The 25,396-nt window shown below is 36.9% G+C and overlaps 1 protein-coding gene and 1 long non-coding RNA gene across 3 annotated transcripts in view; one reads left to right on the top strand and one right to left on the bottom strand.

Annotated features, from left to right (window-relative positions):
* The window catches only part of LOC121133193, a 58,734-nt gene extending 34,417 nt beyond the window's left edge, over positions 1–24,317 (bottom strand). Inside the window, exons 1-2 of the long non-coding RNA XR_005869972.1 lie at positions 24,072–24,317; positions 23,662–23,722 (exon numbers count right to left, since the gene is read on the bottom strand). This is a non-coding gene — a long non-coding RNA (uncharacterized LOC121133193). The remainder of the gene's footprint in view (positions 1–23,661; positions 23,723–24,071) is intronic.
* Positions 24,318–24,651: 334 nt separating this feature from the next.
* Positions 24,652–25,396, top strand: part of Mef2c (myocyte enhancer factor 2C) — a 161,815-nt gene continuing 161,070 nt past the window's right edge. For both annotated transcript variants that reach the window (XM_013126243.3, XM_013126239.3), the window contains exon 1: positions 24,652–24,959. The gene's annotated coding sequence lies outside the window, so the exon portion shown is untranslated. The remainder of the gene's footprint in view (positions 24,960–25,396) is intronic.

Genomic DNA, 25,396 nt, shown 5'->3' with positions numbered 1-25,396 from the left:
AAATGACATAGAAACCAGCTAACTAGTAAAATGGTTCTCAGTTCTCTAGAAATATTAACTAAAAAGAATTTCACCTTGCTCATCTCAGACAGAAATGCTTTCATGTAAGAATTTATATTGTAAGTGATAACACCACCTTTGTCTCAGGAAATTCTCAGTATGGTGAGAAAGTTCAGAAGCAAATGAGAACACTAAATCCTCTGGTAAATCGAGTCACTAACAAAGTAGAATATTAGGACTGTGAGGGAGATGACATAATGGAAAACACTATTTCTTGAACTATTTCCAAGATAATATTTCTGATACTCACAAAACTCCATGAAGGACACCTTAAGTATCCTCATTTCTAAGTAGTAACTGTGTTGGGGATTAAATTCAAAATGATGATTGAAGAATTTGGTCATTGTGAGCATACACTGAAACACAGGCATTTCGTTTAAAATTAAATATATGAAAAAGGATTTGTTTTCCTCACACTCTGTTTTTGTGTATCAATGACATACATTATCTACAAATAGACTAAAGAAAAGACTGGAAATACTGGCAGAGAGAAGGTCTGGGTTCCAGGCAGACTTTGTACTTTATAAATTGAAAACAAAACCAGTATCAAGAAAAAGACTAAAGCCAAACTTCATAAAATTTTTTAAATTATCAATAATCATCGTATTTCCAACACTTCTCCAGTACAAGGGACTTGTCAATATGACCCTAATGATACTTCACACAGTGAAAAACTGAAGACCTTATTGAAATGAAAATTAGTAGTAAAATAAATGAAGAGTTCAGCCATGTTTATCCTGCCTGCGTATTCTCCTTTATCGATGTACATTTTGCTTTTCAAGTTTACTTTGAATCTTTGGTTTTAGAAACTATTCTTTTAAAAAAATGGTCAATCAGAAGATCTGAAAACTGTATTTGAAATATCTCCTTTCTTCTCCTCTAGCTACAGAAAAATAAAGATGCTATCTGTTGCAAATATTCCACAAAGATTTTTGCTTCTTAAAAGGGATGGTAGACGGTGGGAAAAGACAGGTGTTAAAGGTTATCACAATTATATTGACTGTCATTTTATTTCCATTAGCTACTTTGTGTTAACTTACCAATTATGCATTGTTACCTTGACCCATTTTTTAGATGTCTCAATGGATCTGAAAGGCAGTAATTTGGGACCTAAAATTTGAGCTTTCAATTGCTATATTTTTAGTACAACCTTAAGGTACGCACAGGAAATTATGAATCTGGATTAGACAACACAGAGCTGTTCTGTGAGAACATACAATAATTCCATTCACAACTCCTCTCATTCTGATGTTTCCTAAAGCTAATGTCTTTAAATAATTGCTTGCTCACAGCCATTGGATTAATTTTTCATGAGTGGGTTTTCAAACTGTGTCCCTCTTCTCGATATAAGAATGAAAATATTTAAAATTAGGTATGCTGGCTTGACAGTATAAATGTGCAGTTTTTATTATAATTCACACTACAAAGGTTTCAGACATTGTACATGGTATTTTAATTCCTCTGAGAAATATTTGAAATTCAGGAATCATGAACTATGCCTGAGTTCTTGGAAACTATGTGTCTGCTTTGGAGGCTGTTGGCTCCTGTGAATGGAAAAAAGTGCCACCGAGAATTTCAACCAACACGAAGCAACTGTTCTGAGGAATGTGGCTTAAGATTTTCAAAGACAAGCCAGACAGTTAATGCATGCAGCTGTACTAGAAGGTGACCAGGAGTGAGAATAGATGAATCAAATAACAAATGCTTTACCACGAGGCAGCTTCAGCTTCTTGGGAGTAACTGGAGTTCTTTATTTTTATCTGAGCAGTGCTCATATTTCAAAAGAAACAAAGTGGAATACAGACACAGAATACATTTTCTAAATAAGCAATGGCAAATAAAATAGTAGACAAGCTACTGTCCAAAATCAAAGAAATTAAAAAATTATCAAAGTTACCTTGACAACAAGAAATACCTAAATCCTGCATGTTCTTTTGAGGATAACACATATGACAATTTTAAATCACACTAAAATTCAACTACAAAATTCTTCCAGAATAAATTAGCTTCCAAAAATCAAACATTTTCAGAGAGCCTATAAAAAAAAAGATAAGTGTGAAATGTAGGCCTTCTGTGGAATCACCAAGATCTCTCAGCTCTTTATTCTTCTTTCTAAAAAGTTTCTCTTGTGAAATATAATTTAGAGAATGCGCAGAAAATAAATTCATGATGGGCCAAAAAGTATGAGGCCCGGAGCTCCAATGACAACTTTGATAATATACAGTTATTCAGCTTCAACATATCTCCTCTTGGTGAAGAGATTTCATCATTTTTGTAAGGAAATGAGTTTTAACTAATAGCATTGTGAATTAATTACAAAAATTAAATATGCTACTTCTATAGGAAACTTTAGGTCAGCAGCAGATGTTGGTGAATTCCTGCAGAAATGCATGCCCGGGGAATGTGTTTTTTTTTTAAATGGCAGAAATCTGCTAGCTATTCCTGCCTTATCTACAACAGCTGAGCAATCTCTCAGTGCCGTGCGGAGACGGGAAACTTGGCTCAGACAGAGCGTGGACAAGCTTGCCTTAATCACATTGCTCTTTTACATGTACAGAAGGACATCAACATTGACAGTACAGAGTAAAGCAGCCATTTGCTGAAAACAACTGTCAACGTTGTCAAGATTTTGGAACCTCTTATAATGTGATTTGTATGACAAATCTTATGGCATTTTGTTTGTCAGCAACAGTAGTGAATTTCCATGTATCTGGGAAGGAAGGGAGACTGTTCAGAAGTAGAGTGGTTCCCTTACATGAGCTACACTGAAGGAAAACACTTATTAATTGCAAACTGACATGTTTCAACTAGGACTGGAGTTTTTTTCAAATAAAAATTCATTTCATACACCACACAAATGTGTGCCCCCACCTTTTGGCTCAAACCTTGAAAAGTTACACTCATCTTTCAATTTTCCTTTGTGGCTTTCTAAATTTCAAAACTCTTACTGTAGAAATATTAACATTTCCTGGGATGAATCTGTAGTAGTAATGAATGGTGTTCTCAGTGACAGCGGCAGGTTCAATCATTTCTCCAAGAATTAGGCTGTATTTCCATAAAGCTCATGAAAGCTGGCTTTGGTAAGTGATTCGTAACCTACCACATGAAAGTATCATTGAGCAATATTTCTTTCAAGTGAGAATCACATATATTCTTAGCTATGACTTTTTCATTGTACTCTTACTTCCTATACAAGGGGTTTATCTCATACAATTATTCCTTAATATGCTTTGTTCCTATGTCCTCCGCCAAGGTCCTCCCTTTCTGGATGGAGTCATCTTAGACATGTTTGTATCACAAACCACAAATACTCCCTCTGTGATGATAACAAAATGTCACTGAATGCTTGACAGCAGACAGGAACTCGGCCAAGAAAATCTCTGGTTCTCGTCCATGATAGCTTTGGTCCCTCAGCAGACTCACCAAAATCTAATGGCAAGACTGGCCCCATGCTTCTGTCCACGTGGATCTGGTGAGAGAGCTCTCTGCCCAGGGAACCTCAATCCTCAGCTCCATGTAACACGTAGAATCACCTTCATAAATACTAGCACTATTATTTTGTAGAGATTAAATGTTTTATTACTGGAATTGGACATGAGAGATATAACTGAGATGCACTCTCACCATGAAAGCTCAAATTCTTTGCTTCAGATTTTATACTACCCAGCTCTCCCTTTGATCTTCTTTTTTTAAAGAGTAATTTTTTTCTCTTTTTTTGTTTAAATTGAAGCAATCTTGTTTTACATGTCAATTCCAGTTTCTTCTCCCTCCCCTCGTCCCCTGCCCCACCCCCACTGAGCCCCTATCCCATCCCTTTCTGCTACCTTTCATGGGGGATCTTCAAAATCTGTCACATCATTTAGAGCAGGACCTAGGCCCTCCCCCATCTATCTAGACAGCGAGAGTATCTCTGTATGTGGAATGGGCTCCCAAAGTCCATTCATGTACTAGAGAAAAATGTTGATCCACTACCAGAGGCCCCATAGCCAGCCCAGGCCTCATTCAGGGAGTCTGGGTTGGTCCTATGCTGGTTTCTCAGATATCAGTCTGGGGTCTGCTGTTTCTGTGGGTTTCTCCAGCCTGGTCGTGACCCCTTTGCTCATCACTCCTCCCTTTCTGCAACTGGATTTCAGTAGTTCGGCTCATTGTTTAGCTCTGCTTCCATCAGCCACTGGATGAAGGCTCTAGGCTGGCATTTAAGGTAGTCATCAATCTCATTATAGGGGAAGAGCATTTAAGGTAGCCTCCCCATTATTGCTTAGATTCCCAGTTGGGGTCATCCTTGTGGATCTCTGGACATTTCCCTAGTGCCAAATTTCTCTTTAAACCTACAATGGTTCCCTCTATTATGGTGTCTCTTTTCTTACTCTCCTGTATTCTTCCCCTGACTCAACTTTCCTGCTCCTGCATGTCCTCCTCTCCCCTCCTCTTCTCCCTTTCTCTTTCTCCTAACTCCCTCTCCCCTTCCCCCATGTTCCCTATTTGTTAGGAGATCTTTTCCCTTCCCCCTTCTCTGGTGACCCTGTGTATCTCTCTTAGGATTCTTGCTGTTTCCTAGCTTCTCTGGTGGTGTGGATTGTAAGTTGGTAATCCTTTGCTCTACATATAATATCCATGTATGAATGAGTACACACCACGTTTGTCTTTTTGTGAGTGGGTTACCTCACTCAAAACGATTTCTTCTAGTTCCATCCATTTGCCTGCAAATTTCAATATCCCATTATTTTGGGGTTTTTGTTTTGTTTTTTTGTTTGTTTGCTTTTTGAGAAAGAATGACTGGCATGATCAGTGTAGCTACAGAAATAAAATGCAAACTCTAAGTGCAAAGCATGAAAGTCACTTTAATTTTCTGGTAAAAAGCAAATGGAAGCAGATGAAATTAATGTCAGCAAAATATTTTATTTAACTCAACATACCCATATGTAATTAGTGTTAAAATTTAGTAATGACATATTTTGCATTCTTTTTTATTTGCATTATATCTTTGAAATATGGTGTGGTTTTTACACTTAAAGCACATCTCAAGTAAGACTAGGAACATTTTTATCACTCAGTAGCCCTGTGAGGTCAGTTGCTGCAGAACTAAACATTAGATTCCTGGACATGATAACACCAAGATGCTTTGTCTACTTGTGAGGCTTCTTTTCCCTAATACACATTTAAGCAATTAGTGTCCTATTGGAACTGCAGCTTATATCACATAGAAAGACACATTTAGATGTTGTTTGAAACTTAGGATGATCTCTGAAGTTTAATTTTTGTTTCCACTTTCTCTTTTATTCTTCAAAATTCCTATACTTTCTATTTTTCTCAAAATATTAAAACCCTCAAAGTTTGTTTGAACCACGTGTATCAAAGCATGATGTATTTGATGGCTTAAAAAACTATTGTCAAGCCTGGTGGTGGTGACACAAACCTTTAATGCCAGAACTCTGGAAACAGGGGCAGGCAGATCTCTGAGTTCAAGACCAACCTGGTCTAAGGAGTGAATTCCAGCACAACCAGCCAGGGCTACACAGAGAAACCCTTTAAACAAAAACTGTCAAATGAATATGGTTTTTCTTCCTCTGCATGACAACTCACCTTCATGAGACCCCCTCTACAACAGCTTGCCTTTTCTTTGATAGTCTGTTTCGAAGGACACTCAGCTCCTGTAGCTGAATAGTTAAGAACAGTGTGCAGTTGTACTTAAAGGATGCATAGAAACAAAAAGCAAGATCTCTATACCTTGATTTAAATATCTGGCTATTTATAAAAATAGCTGAAGTTGGTGGCACATATATATGGTCTGACCTTCAGTAAATATATTTCCAGTACAATTTAAATGTGTTCATGTGGGGAGTGAATCTCAACTAGAAAACAGTTTTGTAAACACAACTGCCTAAGCCTCTGTTCATCCCTAATTTTTCTTAAAATTAATTTTTTGCTACCACTTTCAGCTAATTATTTGCTAATGGGTAGAGAATTCTATCTCTACAAGCATGTTTCTTCAAACTGGAAATCCTCTTTTCCTTACAACGATCTCCACTGCCTTTATTCTTTATTGTTTTTCTTACCTGCCTCCTTTTCTTTCCATATCTTCCTTGCTCTTGCCCCCCTCAACCTTTTAACCAAATAAGCTTTCAGAAGAAGCTGATCTGTGCCTACTCCTTGCCGTTCTCTGGCCTTTTCTTCCATATTCTCCTTGTAGTCAGTATATGGTTGTCAGTCATTGTGGCAAAACAGCTTTGAACTTTTTGTTAACCCACAACTCTTCTGTATACATGGCACTTACATAGCTCATACCTCACATATAATGGATACTTACATAAATGAAAAGAAAAGATAAAATGTATGCAAAGTTTATTGCCCTAAAGTATCTTGTGAATTAATCTAGTAGAATCTAGATATACCAGTGGCTACCCAACTCACTATCTCCACAAAACAGCAATCTATTTGAAAAGAGTTCTTAATGTCATGGGGTTTTCTAAATGCTTTTGAATACAGTCTTAATCACCATTTCCAGTGGTTTGCCTACATCCCAGCTGCAGCGCTGCTGATTAGAGCATCAATACCAATTGATTTTCCAGCATGCACTTGCAATGTCTATTGTATCTCATGGCTGACTGTACACTATTGGTATTTAGCCAAAGCTAAGGGGAAAAGAGACTTTGTGGACAGAATACACCAGTCCCTGAGAGTTTCCTAATTCCCAGGAGAACATAGGAATCAGGTACTCAATGTCAGACTAAATGGTTTCTTACAGCTAATGTGTTTGGTGGCCACAGCCTCAAATAATCTCATGCCCAGAGCCAGGGTTACTCAGCTGTATAATGACCTCTAAGGTCTCTCCTCCAAAAAGGATACAGGATTCATGGCTTTAATTTTGCTGCTGATAATGTGAAAGTATACTCTGTATGTGACTGAGCAAGCATTCACTCTCAGCTCCCACTCTAATGAAATTCTAATTGTTTCGAAAGTTTAGGAAGGATAAAATGGTTAATCTCCATGATGACAAAAGGAAGCCAGGAAAATAAAGTGACACACTTGAATGAACTGTGAGGAAATAAAGTGCACAACATGCGATAATGCCATGACTCCGTGTTATTGCGCATTTCTGGGCTGAAAAGATATGGCTTGATGGGTAATTTGTCATGCTGTGCAATAGAGAACAACAGTAAAGAGACTTCAGACAGAAGAAAATTACACAAATAGTAGGGTGGAAAGGTATAATTGAAGATGGCAAAAGATTGAAAGAAAGACATTTAAAATTACTGTACTGACCTACTAAATGCACTTGGGCGTGGAATCCTGGCCTCACAAGAAGAGGCATTAAATGACTGCGGGCTGTGACACTACTGCGGAGTAATGCCAATCTCCTGAGTTTACAGAGAGGAAAAACACTATGCACAGCCTGATGGAGCAGCCTCAACCTGCTTTCTTAAAGAGAGCTGCCTGGGATTCTGGTGAACTATGCTAGGAAAAGTTTCCTAAACAACCCTGCTTGTTTCTTTAAATTACAAATGCAGCTAGTATTTTGAGGGTTTAACTAACTCCTTAATTTTTCTTAAGTTAATATCAATAAATTTCTACCCTATAGAACTATAAGACTAGTGTAATATCTTTAACAATAATTCCATACAAAGAATATTGCTTCTCACATCAGGTTTAGTTTCATTAAAAGGACTGAAGGGTCCCAGAGAATAACATGACATTATGACTGTACTAGATAGTTTTATGTCAACTTGACACAACCTAGAGTTATTTGAAAATAAGAAACCCCAGTTGAGAAAATGCCTCCATAACATCTGGCTGTAGAGAATTTTCTTAATTAATGATTGATGGAGGAGGGTCCAACCCATTGTGAGTGGTGCCATTACTGGGCTGGTGGTCCTAGGTCCTATAAGAAAGCAGACTGAGCAAACCATGGGGATCAAGCCAGTAAGCAGCATCCTCCATGACCTCTGCGGCAGCTCCTGGTTCAAAATTCCCACCCTGTTTCAGTTACTGTTCTAGCTTCCTTCAATGGTGTAATACAATGCAGTATCATAAGCCAAAAAAAAAAAAACCTTTACTCTGCAACTTGCTTTTTGGTCATGGTATTTCATCGCAGCAATAGAACTTAATTAAGATAGCGCCAAAAATATTCAACTCTGAAGATACAGGCACAGGACCAAGTAGGAGCCCCACCTCTTCTGTGTCCATGAATCCTGATAGGTCCTGAACTGCACAAATCTCAAGACCTCTTTTTGTTAAGTAGGGACCAGATACTTTCTGAAGATTTGTTTCCAGTCCAAAGATGTGACTACATGGAGCAGGCTTTCCAAAGTACTTCTCCATAAGTGTTATTTCCTTTTCCTTCCAGCTTAAGAAGTCTCAAATGAGCATACATTGCAGTGCTTCAAATCACTAATCTACCTTGCTCGCTTAACTTAAATGTGTGTGTGTGTGTGCACGCACGCGTGCACACAGGTGGGCATGCATGTGTGCCTTATCACCACATTGTATATGGTTCCATTAGAAGCACAAAATTCATTGACATTCAAATTATTATGAAGTTCTTCCCACTCCTTACAAAACAAAACAAAACAAAAACCTGAATTATCACAACTTAAAAGTTAGCTGCAATAACAACCAAGAACTTGTTATACTAATAGGACATCTTAAAAATATTTGTTATTATTGTGTGTATGACATGTGTATGCATGTTTATGAGCATGTAGATACCATGGCACATGTCACAAATAACTTTTGGGCATCAGTTCTTTCCTTCAGTTGAAGTCCATGGTAGCAACACTTCACTTCTACCTGCTCACCTATCTCACCAGGCCAGAATACATCATCTTAGAAAAAGGGAACTGCTTCTCTTGGTGATGATAATGCATGGAAATTCAAGCGGCACTGTCTTTCTGCAATTCTTATTACTAGCACAGTGTCTCCACTGTCCCACAACTTCTCCCAAGAAATGTAAAAAAATAGGTTATCTCTGTGATGTTCCTTGCCACTCAAAATTATCTTTCAGTAGGAAGTGCTTCAATCTTATTACAGGTAGAGTTTTAAAACAGGCATAAGGAATAGTTATGAAAAAATCAGATGATTTTTCAGCCAGAAACTAATTTTTTTACAATTTCAGCAAAGTTGGATATGCTAAAAATCAAGTCTTCACAAAACTATTGTTTCTAAGTACTACTATAAAGAATACATTAAACTGAGAGATTTTGCCCTTGAAATGGTAAATAATCTTTTTAAGTTTTTAAAAAGCAACACAAGGCAGAATCTTGGAGAAACATCTGGAGAGTAGTTAGAGCATTTTCAAGGCACATTGGACAACTGTTTTGTACTATGAAGGATCTCAGAGTAACGGAGCTGGAGACTGAATTGCATGTTAAGACACCATTCTATTTTCTTACATTATTATATTCCTCCTCCAATTTAATATTCCAAATTTCCACTATTCTTCTAATGTTATATCTTCATGCTATAATACTGACAGTAATGAGCATCAGGTACTACGTACAATACAATGTTCTCCAAAAAGTGTATTTTAATTATTTTATTGCTTTCATTACTGATATCAGTAAAACCAATTACTGGTTATTCAATTAAAACTTTTCAAAGATCATTGAACATGAAGAAATATCAGAATGTAGCATGAGCTGAAGCTTTCTAAGTAAAGATTGATCCTCTAAAGAATATTGACAGCAAAGATTATGCCCCTCCGAAACATACACTCATAGTCACCCAACAAATAGAAGTATTGATGATATTCAACATCTCTTCACAATCTGGAGACTGTACAGTGCCTAAAAACACATAATTATTCTTGAAAAAATATATTCAAAATAGTTTGTCATGTCTGAGTCAAAAACTCTGATATGAGAGTCAAAGAGCCCTTAAGACTGTTTCACGACCTCTAATTGATGACTATAAGAAGTATAATGACTATTTATAAGAAGGTAAGCCATAGACTTACCTTCATTCTTTTACATCAGACCCAGAAACTGACAACTATTAAAATAATCACTCATGCATTCATAAATTTGATTAACTTATATTAACCATCTAATTATGTTCCAAAATAAAGGAAAAGTAAACAGACAGGGACCCTCACAGGTTGAGGTGGAATGGAATAAACAACAGTCAGGTGAGATAAGCGTGGACGTGTGATACGTGCAGAGAGTAGTGATACAGGGGAAAGGGTGTGTTACGTCTCTGAGGGGAGATGTGTGAAGCTGCAAATGAGTCCGGCAGGACTTTCATGGAAGCACACTCTTACTTCCATGTTTGTGAGCATGCACAGCTCCCACATTCATAAATGCATGCATGATCCATCTTCTATCTCCTGTAGTAACTTGGTCTCTTGGGCTACCAAAGCCCTCAAAGATTTTATGAAGCTTCTGGGAAAGTGTTCTGCCTCTTCAAGAAAACCTTGGGAAATGGCAGAGAGCCATGAATGAAGTGGAGCCACGAGAACAAACAACAGAGGGGAAACTAAGCCCAACTTTACCCTTGACTTCCTCCTTACATGTGCACTCAGCAGAGTGTGCTAATACACTTCCTTCTAGCAGAACCATCTGCACTTGTGTTTTCTGCTACTTGTAGACAAGAACGCAGTGACTACTAAAATATTATGGATAGAAACACTATGTCTACAACCCACAACTGATGGAAGGAGAGGCAGATACCCACAGCTAAACACTGAGCCGAAATCAAGGAACCCAGTGACAGAGGGAGGAGTGATGAACATAGGGGTCAAGACGGGGCTTGTTTAACCCATAGAAACAGGTGACCTGAACAAGAGGGAGTTCTTGAACCCCATACTGATGGCTGGGAATCCAGCATGGGACTGATCCAGACCCCCTGAATGAGGAAGCCTAGGCAATCTTTGGGGCCTTGGGTAGTAGATCAGTATTTATCCCTGGCATACAAAAGGACTTTGGGTGCCCATCCCACAATGAGAGCTGCTCTCTCAGCATGAACTCTTGGGGGGAGGGCCTAGACCCTGCCCTGGATGAAATGAAAGACTATGGACAACCCCCATGGAGGGCCTCACCCTCCCTGGGGAAGGGAGTGGGGATTGTGGAAAGGGAGGATAGGGGGGTTGGTGGGAGGGTGTGGGAGGAGGGCAGGGACAGGGAGAGAGCTGGGATTGACATGTGAAGCAACCTTGTTTCTAATTTAAATTTAAAAATAAAAAAGACAAAAAAATAAGAAACACTATGAGTTTTTTGTTTGTTACTACCAACAAACTATCTACTACACAGTAGTTGTCAAGAAATTTTTCATAAAAAAGTGAACATCACAATCCAAAGAAATTATTTCACAACAAAAGCATCAATTTTATGCCTGTGCAAAACTAAAATGAATATGAATTAAATTTTCAATCAAGAATTTTGAAAGATATTTAAAAACAGGTTTTAGAAAATGTAACTTTTTTTTTCTTTTTGCAAATTTTCCTGTATAAACTCTGGCTATAGAGCTGATCAGTAGGGTAGGATTTAAGATCATACATTCTGCATCTTACTTGTAACATTACCAGAGACATTTTGTTCTGCCTTCTCAACATTGAGCAACAATTGCAGATAAAGTAGATGACTATGGGGCCAACAGCCTGATTCCACTGTATAGCAAGGCAACTCCCGATACAAGTCATCCATGTCCAGACTAACAGTGTGAAAGAGAGCTGTTTTTATTTAATTTTCTTAGAAACAAATTCACTTAGTAATTTTGGTACCATTTCTCTAGAGGCACAATGGTACCTCTGAGGAGTTATGGCTACAGAATTTAACAATGGAGTAGAATTTAAGATCATGTTTTGTGCTGGGTGGTGGTGGCGCACACCTTTAATCCCAGCACTTGGGAGGCAGAAGCAGGCGGATCTCTGTGAGTTCGAGGCCGGGCTGGACCGACAGCCTCCAAAACAATAGAGAGAAACCCTGTCTCATAAAACCAAATTAAAAAAATCATGTTTTGCATCCTACTTATAACAAAGTAACTCCACAGTTCTAGTAGGTATCTGTATTGAAAATGCCTCTACTTCTAAAGTGCAGCAAGTGTTACAAATGATACTTGATTTATTACAAAGTTGAACAAAATTGGAGTCTTTCATCTTCTACCTTAAATACACATTAAAACTAAACCCTAAAAACAAAACAAAAGTGTGACAGTCTATGAATGCTCCCATCTCAATCAATTGCAAGTTGTTTTGGTTTTGCAAATCATGTTTTCTAGAGTCACCTTTATTGCCATACATAAGTGCATTCTGTTGCACACCTCAACAGAATTGCTTCTGTATCCTTAATGCCTTTCCAAACAGTTGTATAGAGTCAGCACCCTATACATTAGGGAAGAATGGATGTGTGTGCTGCAGGCTTCTTATAATAGCAATGAGCCTTCATAATCAGACCACTTCTTAATTTTGCTTACTTTCTATGCAGCTTCATTAATACTACATTGTCAGAAAAAGACAAGGGTGAACAAGAGACATAAGACCTGAGTAAAGAAAAGGCAGCAGATGAAAACAATGTAGTCATCCAAGGATCAAGTGCTGAGCTGGTGAAAAAAAAAAGAAAAACAGCTCCCATTTTATTAAATAACTGTGTTCCTGAAGGGATGTCTGAGTACTCTGCAAGGCTAATTAGGACAGATCAATGCACACTTACCTCTGCTGAAGGCTGAAAGGTGTGTAGTGACTATGTGCCATTAAAAATTTACTTGACCATGGGCATCAAATGTCCATGGGAGAGTGACCCTGGCAAGGCACTCTAAGTTTCCATTTTACTCATGTTATCTTCAATGAATCAAAATTGCCACAGACACCATTACTATCACACAGCAGCTGATGTGCTAGCTATATTTGAGAGGGTGGTATCAATTAACTATATTATCTATGAAACCATACTTGCAATTACTACCACTTCACAATTTATCATTAACACATTTGGCAGATCTTTTTTTGTAAAGTAACATTTATTTAAAGGTTAATCAAAATTCTTAGAACAGCATTTATTATAATGTGATTTTTGATAATTGACTAAATCAGTGGCTCTTAAAAACACCCTTGTCTCAGTCCTGCTCAGTCTACACCACATTGGCATTTGGGGAAAAGAAATACATATTAGGAATGTTCATTTCAGACCTCGTCATGGAAGATCATATATTAATGTAATCAGGTGATACATTTACATGCTCATTAGTAATCCATCATTAGTACAAATGCTCACTATTAGGAATAAATGTACAACGAGTTATTCAGAATACCCAGAAATAGTATTTCTTATTTAAACATTCAGAATAAGCTGACTGAAATAAGTGCACACCTTGAATTTGAACTTTCAAGGCACATCACTAAAGTCAATCAGTTATGTCAGCACATTCTACAGTAATAATCTCAATTATAAAACTCCTGCCCCCTGCAACACAGGAGATGGGGTAGTTTCAATATTTAAATCTTTCTAAATCACTGTAGCTGCAAAAATTCCTAATGAATTGTGTATTTAAATTGTATGCTTTTATACAGAGCAAGCTACTAAGGCGCATTAGTTATGCTTTATGCTATTTAATGTTATGTCAAAATCTGTTCTAGCATGCTAAGGTAATTTAACTACAATTAATCAATCAAGGAAATAAATAAATGTTATAAATGCCAAATAACAACCTCTAAAAAGCAACAGCCTACTACTATCTACACATTTACTTTAAATATACCTATTGGTCATCATCATGAAAGGAAAGCAAGTTAAGAATTAGATGTTGCTGGGTGGAGGTGGCGCGGTGGCGCAGTGGCGCACGCCTTTAATCCCAGCACTCGGGAGGTAGAGGCAGGCGGATCTCTGTGAGTTCGAGGCCGGGCTGGACCGACAGCCTCCAAAACAATACAGAGAAGCCCTGCTCGCAAAACCAAAAAAACAAAACAAAATAAAAAAAGAATTAGATGTTACTAAGTCTTTTGTCATTAGATAAGAGTATGAATGTTTTGTAGAATGTGCTTGGATGGGCCTTTCTAACCAAAACGTAAACAACTTGGGAGTCACACTTCTTTTTATAACCCATATCCAATACCATCCATGACTTAATTCTCAGAATGCTCAGTGTGTTGAATGGGAAAAAAATCAAATAATTCAAATATGCATGTGCACCTGGGTTCTTTGTGATGATATAGTAACTATGACACCAGCCACTCTTTTCTGGCAAAACAAACATGCTTTCTCATTATTAAACAAAAGTGGAGGCACTCATCAATTCTAGAGCCACTTGAGACTAAGCAAGCATACTGATAGATATGTTTTCTTATATTCCTCCAGAAAAACCACTGTTTTTCATGTTTGTAATTTAACAGTTTGTTAGCTAAAGACTGGGACTGAAATCAGAGACTGGTAATTAAGCCTCAGATCTCTTCAACAAGAGCTTGTTAAGCATCTACTGAGTAGCACACACTATGTTGGCAATTTTTTTAAAATGACAAAGAAAACCATGTTCTTGATTTCCAAACTAAACTCAGAACCATCTTGCTTTAAAGAACATCACTGACTACACTCTAATCCATTCTCATTGAAGGGCAAGGAGGAGGACAACCAAGGACCTAAGAATGACAAGTACTTGTATGTCCAGAAACCAGTCATGACTATCACTCAACTCACATCCCACTTCCAATTGGAACCTCAAGGGGAAAAGTTGGCAAGGTTATGAAGAATACAGGTGTCATTGAAACACCTCAATAACCTCACAGATACCATATATCAGTGCATTTTCCAGGGGTGAGTGTTCAAATGTTTCCAGAATACACTGCTTGCTTTCTGGAAAAATGACGTAATCCCTTTGTTTCATCAAATTACCTTTGGTAATATAAAAAAAAAGATGAATTAATGGCCATCAGTATACAGAATAAGGAAATTGTTGCATTCATAGCTCCTGATGGAAATGATAAAGATTGTCATGACTAAAAGTATCCTGACGATATTGCAACAGACAGACTCTGAACCATCTACCACACTGTCCAAGACGATCCTACCCTGCAAGACTCTAGACCACCTGTGGCTGTTGAAGACTAAATATCACTAGTCAAAGTCAGGTTCTGCTGTAAAGGTAAAATACAATAAATGGCTTCAGTCACTGGAATGATTGTAAAAAATTTAGCTAATTTATTTTACCTATTAATCTAATAACATTTTGATATATTGAATGGAAAACATTAAATTACTTTACCACTGTCTTTTTTACTTCACTGTGGATACTAGAATTTTTATTATAGTTGTAGCTCACATTATATTTCTATTGGACAATGATAACCTGAAGGCACCGCTAAGGAAAGTGGGTTTTTTTGTGTATACTTTTACAAAGTAATGATAATATTCAGAAAGTGCGATGTTGTTTTAATATGATTATCTGTTAAACAATTTTATACCCTAAGCCACTTGGTGTATGATACCCCAAAGTCAGAAAAAGCAAAAGTATAGCTCTCAGTCAACTGGGACCTATTAGCACACACTGGTAAGCCTACAAGAGGCATCATTGTGCAAGCCACCCCTTCCTCTGATGGGCATAAAGTGTGGTCCTAAAGTTCAGGCAATTCAGCTCAACTCAACGGCTGAGTTTTGGGGAGGGTCTTGGTTTCCTGATTCACTTTTACCTTATTTTTATCACTTGACTTAGCTCTCTGTTTTAATGGTTCTATTGCTTACAATGCAGAATTAAAGGGATTTGGTGAGCTATCAGCTAGTGAGTGAAAGGGTGAATGAGCTGAGACAGCACTCTTCTGAGTTGAGGAAAACTCGTTTAGTCTGAGGCTCTTCTCCCTGTTATGGATAAGAAGAAAGATGGATAACAGGCAATTCCAGCATGTACATGTGGTATCACAAACACAGAGCTGACATTACCCGTAGATGTCATCCAAAGCTGGAATTGGCAGGCACAGTAATGTGCAAAGGATAATAAGGATCTGGTTCCATATAAGCAAGTCTAAGACACAAAGTATCAAATCCAACAAAGGTAGAGGCAACTATCACTACCCAGGGAGCAGGTAAGCAGTGGTACTTATTAGATATAATCTTATGATCTGATACACCACAAAGTAGAAGTAAGGCATAGAGAGACTCCAAGATTCCAGCTGTGAGTGAACAGTAACATGAGAATAAAAACACCGTGCCTGGGTCACCATCTTCACACACGAAAAGGAAATCAAAATCTTTAAATAGAGTGCTTATTTACAGAGTTCAATAGATTTTGCTGTAAGTGGGATCAGAAAGTTGAGCTTAAACTTTGGAACGGGAGGACGGGGCAGAGGATATACGTCTCTTCCTTCATAAGGATGTATATACAACCTAACACTGACTCACTTTTAAGATTGAGGGAAAGTATTCACTATTTGGGATGGTATAGAATATTAAGAATACCTGTAGTAGCTACATACTGGAGTCATAAGAATAAGAAATAGCTACATTATCAGATACAGGGACAGTGGTAAGAGAATATAGGAAGAAAAGCTATGGATGTATAAAATGCTGGAAGACACAGTCTCCACAAGCAGTCTATAGTACAAGGAATAAATACTCAAAGCCAGCCCTACTGCTAACATTCTCTGGAATGTTTTCATAGAATTGTGTTTTAATGGACGTAGAATGCAAGTAACCAGTTTTTAACTTCATAAAGTAAAACTTAATAAAAATTTAAAAGGTAAACTTGTGTGCAATTGGTCATCATGTTAAAAATAAAGGGAACTCTCAAGTTCCTACTAAATGTTACACATTATAACAACCTTTTAAAACTTCTTTCAGATCTTTCCAACTCATCAAAGAAGTCTCCATCTGAACAGTGAACTAAGTGGTGACTTTCCAAATGCAAATTTAAGTATTGAATTGCTTACAAAGCTGATGAGAGTGAAGCTCCCAGAATGAAACACATAATCTCATATCAAGGAGACTAGGGTCAGGCTTAAAAAACCTCCAAAACTATCTCACTAATTAACTGACCAACCACACAAAAGCACAGGTACACATACCCTTCTCAACCCCCATAGGGTCTGTAATTTGGAGAAGAAAGGGTGAGCTTCAAAAGGAAAAAAGAGTCAACAAATTGCTAGCCTGAATATTGCATGCCCATGCTTTCATAGATTTGTTAATCTTAGAAGCAACCTAATAAATATTCAAAGACAACTAACTGAGTTGTTTAGTTTGATAGGAGCACAAAATCATATTGAGTGTCTTTCCCATTGCTTGCTAATAATATCCACAAAATCAAAATAAAGATTTCCTTCAACATTCAGAAATAATATATTTTCTATTGAATTCCTGGAATGAAAACAAAAACTCATAACTAAAGAAAACTCAAAATATGTGACATCCTGTCAGTCAGTTACAATTAGCTACAGTACAAATGGCAACATATGTACAAATCCCATTGCATGTATATGTTTATCTCCACATACAAAGATCATTGCTAAGCAGGATAGAGAAAAGCTTTGGCAAAATGAGCAAAATTTTGACCAAAATAAGCATGATTCTGTGTGCAGTCCCTGACTCACTGATACCTTAAGCTGGAGTGAATTCTTGTACTTGCATTTGACCATGCTGTGAGAACATAAGCCTCAGGGTTACTTTCTAGACACTTTCTTATGATTCCATGTGCCTTGTGAGGTTGAAGTATTCTGTGGCAATTAGAATTAGGGCTCATCATTTGTGCCCTGAAAGTAGTGTCAGCTTAGTCGCTTTGCTGGTCTGGCACTGAGATTCTTAGCTCCCTTAGACAGAAGCACAACCTGATGGGAAACTTTAAGGTGATAAAAGTGTTTATATACTTGGGCTTGGTGTGTGGAGAGGGGTTGTGTATTATATCAGTTAATGAAAAAAGAGGCCATGAATTAGAAAAAGAACACGAAGGGGTCAATGGAAGAGTTTAGAAGGAGGAACGGGAAGGACAAAATGATGCAATTATAATCTCAAAAAAGTAATAGAAATTATTTTTTAATTAAAAGGAGAAGAGATAACATCTTTTGACTTGGAAATAGGGCAAGTTACTTGGGTATGTGTGTGTTGTTTCTTTGAGGTTCCTGTGCTGCAAGCTGTATCTCCAGTGTGATAATATTGCAATTATAGGAACTTTAAAAATATACATCTGGTACAATGCACAGTGTGGCCACAAGGACTACAGCATTCTGTATGCATCAATATGGCTTCATAGGGAACAGCCAAGGTGAGGAGTTAGCTGATGCCCAAGAATGGGATGTCATCAAGGAGCGAGCAAATTTCTGGCTGCGCTCTGGCTTCCTCCCTCACATACACGCCCTTCTTTGTGCAGTGCTTTTGTTTCTGTTTCTTCGTCCCGTTGCCAAGATGCCAGAGGCTTGCTGTCATAATCCTTCATCCACCAAAATCATAAGCCATATAGGCATCATTATAGTGTGTGTAGCAGTAGGAATTTTGCTATAGCCACACTACACAGAGACAGTAGTCTTCATATGTATTCTACCCACTGCTTCTTAACTGTTAGTGGGATGCTTTGCAATTGCCAGTGCAATTCTGTCAAAAATTGTAATTCTTTGACATGATGGGAAAAAACTTAGATTACAAAACACATGTGTATCCTAGTCTCTGTTTCCAAAGTTAGTATCTTGCAAATATTCAAACCAAAATTTGAAACTGGTTTAATCCAATGAGCCTTCTCCAGTTATACATGCTCCTATTTGTACTGGCGAATGTATGTGGAGCTCTGTGTAATTTGATCACATGCCTAGCTCTGAGTAACAGCTGGCCTAAGCCAAACACTTAAGTGAATCATTACTTTTAATTTCCTAACTCTATATACGTCTAATTCTATCTCATTAGCTCTCTTCTTCCTTGCCCTGAGTGACCACTAGCATGTTCTCTATCTCTGTAAGTATGTTATTCCACAAACATTGTACTAAATTAAAACATATTGGCTTGAATACATATTAAGTTGAAGAAATACTGTAAATTTCTGATGTGTTTATTTTAAAGAATAATAAGAAGGGTTATAGGTGTGGTTTAGGGGTACTATGCTTGCTTGACATTTGTGAGGAACCAGGTTCCATCCCAACATTGCAAAGATAAAATAAAACTTTAAAAGCACATGAATTCCAGGTATTTCCTTTGGATAGTCCCAGATTAAGTGTCACGCCAACTGTAAAAGCTTCCCCCTCGCTTCAAGAATATCATATTCAGGGGCCATTTCCTAGACAAATAATTACAACTTCTTGGATTGTTGACTGATCTCAAGTTAGGTAAAGGAAATGTTTAACATAACTGTGTCAAATTTTATCATTTTGGGCATCATAAGAGCTTTCAGAATCTTGTTTCCTTCAAAGGCAAACACTAAAAAATCTCAGACAAAGGTGTGAAAGCCAGAACACCCGATACCAGTGAACTGAATGTTAGTGACATTGTAGGACAGTGATCACCATCAGAAGACATTGAGAGCAGTTCATTACATGTACAACTGAAAAGGGGGAATAAACAATTATATTGATTATCTTCTAGAAATTAAACCTCCAAGAAAAAAAACCTTTCTATCTTCCTGGAAGAATTCCTCCCAATTAAGCAGAAACAAAAAGAATTATATCAGTATTTTGCAAGCCATATGAATACATGTATGGAAGAAACAGTGAGCATTAACATCTGACATCACAAAGTCAGAAGAAAAACATGTTATATGCATGCATGAAAATGTCATAACAAAAACCAATTTTTATAATCATGTACTAATAGAAATTACAAAAAAGGAATCAGTATCTGCTCCACAAATGAATATGAATATGATCACCTTAATAATTTAGCAGAGGACAAAGGAGTTTCTTAAACATCTTCACAGAAATGCATCAGCAAATTTAGAGTATGAAATACTCAGAGCACCAAACAATGCTGTTTTGCTGTTTTATCAGCAAATAAGGAAAAACAAGTATATATTTGTAGACTAAAGGAAAAGAAGCAAACCAACCAATCACAAGATAGGGACCTTATTTGAGGTCTGTTTTAAGTACTGGAAAAGATAAAAATTCATGACAAAAGCAAATGTGAAAATTATTTTTGAAAATAATAGAAGAATAATGACTTTGCAGGTGTAAACAACTTTTTAGACATGGTTAACTTTTATAGTTAAAAGTTATTAATCATTAAAAGACTGCCCACCAAATTATAATCAGATGAAAATATATTATATTTGTGATCAGCTTCAAAGCAAACTATGGTGAATGTAGACTGAAATAGAGAATAATGAAACAAATTTTGAGCTGATAGTTGATGAAGACAGATGATGCGGTTTACTCAAGTTCATTACACCAATACCACTCTAATTATTAGTGTTATTGAGAATTTCGTAGCAAAAGGATAGTTATTCCTTGTAAATCAATACATGATAAATTGAGGAGGCTTTTAGCAATCAGAAGTCAAAAGTAACATTTTTCTGAATGAAAACAATTCTTTCAGACATTCAGGTATTAAATACGAAATTTTCTAGAATATTGAAGATGGATTCCCTTAAAAAAAGGTCACACTTTCTCCACACAGAACAATGACTGCTGAGTGAGATTAGGACTTCTTGTGAGAAAACAGATTAATCAATAAAGCAGGTGGTTACATTACTGGGGCACTAAAAGGCATGTAGAGAATCAATTTTAGAACTGTGTCTACGAACACAGTTGTTAGTTGTCTTTTTTAATAAGGCCTTATTTATGAGAAATATAATAGATAATATGTATACTACTCAACAGTATCCTTGAAATATTATTTGTATAATTAGTTTTCCATTCTTGATGTTTTTTTGGTCTTGCCTTCACTTTCAACTCACACATTTTAGTTTGAGTGTTGAAATTAGGGAGAAGGATCTTTGCAAATGTTTACAAATGTTGTTGGGGTGGGGGGGGGGTGACTTAAAATGCTTACCCAGCAGGAATGAGGTCCAAACTTTTGTCAAACAAAAAGTTTCTCTTCTGATCCTGTCCACCCAAAAGAGTATGACCAAGTCCAAAAAGTTTCTAAAGAGTTGACTTAGGTCTCCATTTTAAAACATCTTTCATGATTCTACAAATAAGAAACACCCAAGCAGGAAACTGACAGATTGTTTTAAATCTATACAAGGTTCAGATAATAAATGCAAGTTTTCGACCACTCTGCTATAATATGAACATATTAGCATGATAATTAAATATTATATAGGGTAGTACTCACTTTCACCAAATGCCTAAAATTCCATGGACATTTAAACCTTGACACATGCTTTGAGAGCAGAATCAGCTATGGAGGCACTAGGCAGTAAGCATTTTTGTAGACTGGTTACATATTTGAAATTCTTTGCAAGGATGCATTGCAGAAATTGTAACTGAACTTCTCCAAATATTTATCACCATAGTTAGAACTTTCATTAGAATATTTTTCTGATATAATAGTGTTCATAATGGTCATTTAGAAATCTGCTACCCCAGGCTGAGAAAGCAATATTACAATGTCTTTCCATCAACAATATTAAAAACATTCATCTCTGGTAAATATTATAAAGAAATAGTGCTATAATGCTGATCTAAATATTTAAGGAAATGAAAAAATGTTATATGACAGACTACCAAAAGATTTAAAACTCTTTACAAAAGGGTATTTTAACTTCTGATAAAAAAGAATCTTTGCAATTTAACCACCTGATAATATTTCTTAAAATTCAATTAAATAAATATCAGAGTACCCTTATCCCTTAGTCATTATTGGTTTTAGTCATTGTTCCTGGTAGTTGGCAAGAATTTTATATGATATGAGCTAGAACTGTACTGTGCAGTATTGTAGCTACTGGTCATGAGGACTCTGTAACTGCAAATAAATAAATAATTCAAAATTTGCTTTCTCTGTTCTGTAGCAAAATGTTGCTGAGCTCACCATATTAAAAGGTAAAGATACAAAGGGTTGACAGCATCACTGAAATTTCTATTGCAGTATGTTGGTTCACAACAGTGAGACCATTGTTGTAGCACAGGAAATGTCAAATATGTGCTAGCTTCCTCCATGTCTCCTTGACAGTTGGTATAGAAGTTTGGGAATCTGTAAGTTAAATTGCATCCATAGCATCTTAGTGTTGGGGTCTTTTCTCTTCTCTGTCTGTGACTGAATATCAAAACATTCCTTCCTCTCTAGAAAATGAATCATGTCAGTCAGTCTCAATGTTCTGCTCATTACTAAGATCTAAACTAACCTTTCTCTGCCTCACACTTTACAAAACACTAGCCCATGCTGATTTTGCAGCTACAATTTCTGTTTCAGATATCAACACCTCTGACCTCAGACTTTGTACTTGTAAATTTTGTCACTAGCACAAAAAAGCTAAAATCAGAGCTGTTTCATAGGTTGAAAGTTCTTTAGGTGTCTTCAAAATTCCAGCAACTTGCTTATGATACCATGGCTGTTTCTTAATTCAGAAAGTTGCATTTTGTTACATTTAAAAAGATGAAACTATAAACATGCACAAAGATTATAACTTGATATAATTATATGATAAACTAAACATCACTATCAAAAATAAATAAAAATAGCATGGAAAACTCAACCATAAGTCTAAACCAGGTACAATTAAATGGAACTCCTGAAAGCCTTGATTTAAAAGTAGTATATCTGTATTTAAAGAATGACATAAGTCATATAGTTGATCTGAAAGAAAACAGACATTCTATAATTACTAATCATTTTAAATTTTAAGTATTTTCATGAAAATCACATGAACATAATATATAGTTATGTCATATTAAAAGCAATTGGATTTTAAAAACAGATAGTGATTGTTTTTTGGTGATTATTTTAAATATAGTCACATATTTTAACAAAGTAAATCCCATATAAAGAAATGTTTAGTAGAACTTCCATTTTCTTTTCAGGTACTTTAGGAAAGGCTCTTTCTCCAGGCTAAAAATGTGCTCATTGTTTGGGAATTAAATTTCCGCATTAGATTTCACAGTTCCTAAGAAATGAATTAGTGTACTACATTACCTACAGAAATGTTTGCAAAGAGAGAGGAAAGTGGGGAGACTGGAGAAAAGGAAAGAGAGAGGGAGAGAGGAGGAAGGGGAGGATAGAGATACATTAACTTCCTAGCATTTCCCTAAAATAGATAGTTGGATGTTGGTAATTGCACTCACTTTCAAGAATCTTTGCTGGAGTTAGATACATGAGCTCACTTTGTTCACTTCATCATCCTTCAACAAAGAGTGAAACCAAATACATAACTGTTAACCAGTGAAATATCACTCTAAACTTTTTTATCGTTTTTAAAATTTAGGAACGTTCCATTCTGCCTCCGTAACAGCTCCTGACACAAGGCCTTTGAAACGTGGCTTACCAAATACTGGTGGGTCATGGAGAAGTTTGAAACACAGCTCGTTAAGATTCTGAGGAGCTGTGTTGTACAGAAGAATGAGAACTGGTGGAGAGGTTGGGACTAAACACATAATTTTATGAAATATGAGGAAACATAAGGGGTTTGTTATGACGCACATAACAATCAAGGACCTGTTTCTTTTTAGCAAGCTCCTAAAAAGTCCCACCCGTATAATTATTAAATAAAAACACTCACTTATTCAGTACTCAGCTAGCTTTTAAACGCTGAATAAGAGAAGTACACAGTGAGAGAGGTACTTACATGGTTTCCTTGGATACTGGATGATGCCATTCAGGTCTATGTTTTATCTGAAAGTGGTGCCCTGCAGAGAAATGAGGCTTGTTGAGTGGCTGTTTATACATAGTAAGTAAATAGGAACCTTGTTTATTTTACAAAGCATTTTTTATTTTGACCCAGATTTCTTTTTCTCATCACACCCAAGCCTTGTAAACAGCAATAGTATAGTAGAGCAGGTACTTTGCCCAACTCGCGTTAACTCTGCTAAGAAATCATGGCTGTTGGAGTGGAAGCTCAGAAGGGTTCGTCCAAGCATGCTGCCTTAGCTCTCTGCAGTTGGGCTGTTGTATTTGTGCCAGATAAATCAGTGAACACTGCTTGCCTGTCTTTTCCTTTCAATGGGATTTATGAAAAAGAAATCTAAATGTCCTTACCTTAACCAACCAGGAAAGAACCCCAGCCATAGGGAGCTTCACATATCAAGGGTTTCTACAGACATGAGTTTCCATTTTTAAGTGGTGCAGTAGCATCCTGTATTCCCAATAGCTTAAGTGCCATGACCATCCAGTTTTGACAACAGAGTCTCTTGGAGCTTCAGGCTTTCTAACTTGGGAGGGTGATTAATCCCTCCTATGTGATAAGTTTTAACCTTCTAATATTTCTTTGGATTGAAGAGAGCAAATGAGCTGTGGCAAAGAATGGCAACTAGTTCAGTGCTTAACACAGTTTAATAACCTGAAATGAAATAAGTGTGTGCTATGTTTCCATTAAAAAGTTTCCAGCCACAATTAATTGAACAAAAACTTGTCCTGTTCCAAGATTATTCTTGGAAATGTAATTTTAAGGCCTGTGTGAAATGAGGAAACTTAACTTTTTTTATACCATATGAAAGCAATTTCATTTTTTAGGAATGATTTTGGACAGACTTCCGATTGGATATTTTCCATTGGAACTAACAGTGTAGAGGGTTGGGGTGGGCGAGAGCAGTTCTGTGTTCTTCTGCCAGCACTGACAAAGGTCTGGTTGTCAATGATACCTTTACAGCTAAATTTACCCCGAGTGACATGAACAGGTGCTCTTCGGCCTGCCAGACACTTGTGCAGAGGCGTCACGCAGCTCACCGCTTGACGACCAAGGGGGCAAAGCCTCCGTCTTCATAGAAAAGGAGAGGAGGCAAACACAGCCCAAACTGGGGGGTTTCTCTTCAAAGCCAGCTGGTCTGGCTTTATTCTACGGGAATTATTTACCTGTCAGAGTTGGGACAACAAAGCCCTCAGCAGGTGCTGACGGGTACAACTTCCTGGAGAAGCAGAACGGCACTGGTGAGTTTCAATTGCCAAAATGTATTTTTTTAATCTCTAAAAGTTGGTTTTGTTATCTTAGAGGAGACATTGCTGGGGTACCTACATCCACAAAATTGATGAGAGCATTGGAATCAGACCCAACATACCTAACAGTGGGTTTGCTTGTGCACACAATAGAGCCCATAACATTTGACAATTTTTGAAATTATAAAATGATGATTTTGTAAAATAATAATTTATAGTTTTAGTATTGCTCTATGATTGCTACTTTACTATGTGAGGATAACGAAAGCATCAATCACACATGTTACATTAGGCACCTCAGTTTCATTTTAATGTTGTTCTCATAATCTTTGAATAAAATGTCATTTTCCAAAAACTTTGCAAAATCAAATTGTGAAATGGTATGTATTCTTCTCAAAAGTCCCATGTGCTGTTATGTAAGTGTGTGTACA

The sequence above is a fragment of the Mesocricetus auratus genome, unplaced genomic scaffold, assembly GCF_017639785.1.
Source record: "Mesocricetus auratus isolate SY011 unplaced genomic scaffold, BCM_Maur_2.0 Super-Scaffold_100020, whole genome shotgun sequence".
Classification (NCBI taxonomy): domain Eukaryota; kingdom Metazoa; phylum Chordata; class Mammalia; order Rodentia; family Cricetidae; genus Mesocricetus; species Mesocricetus auratus.
This window is presented reverse-complemented; position numbering and strand designations above follow the sequence as displayed.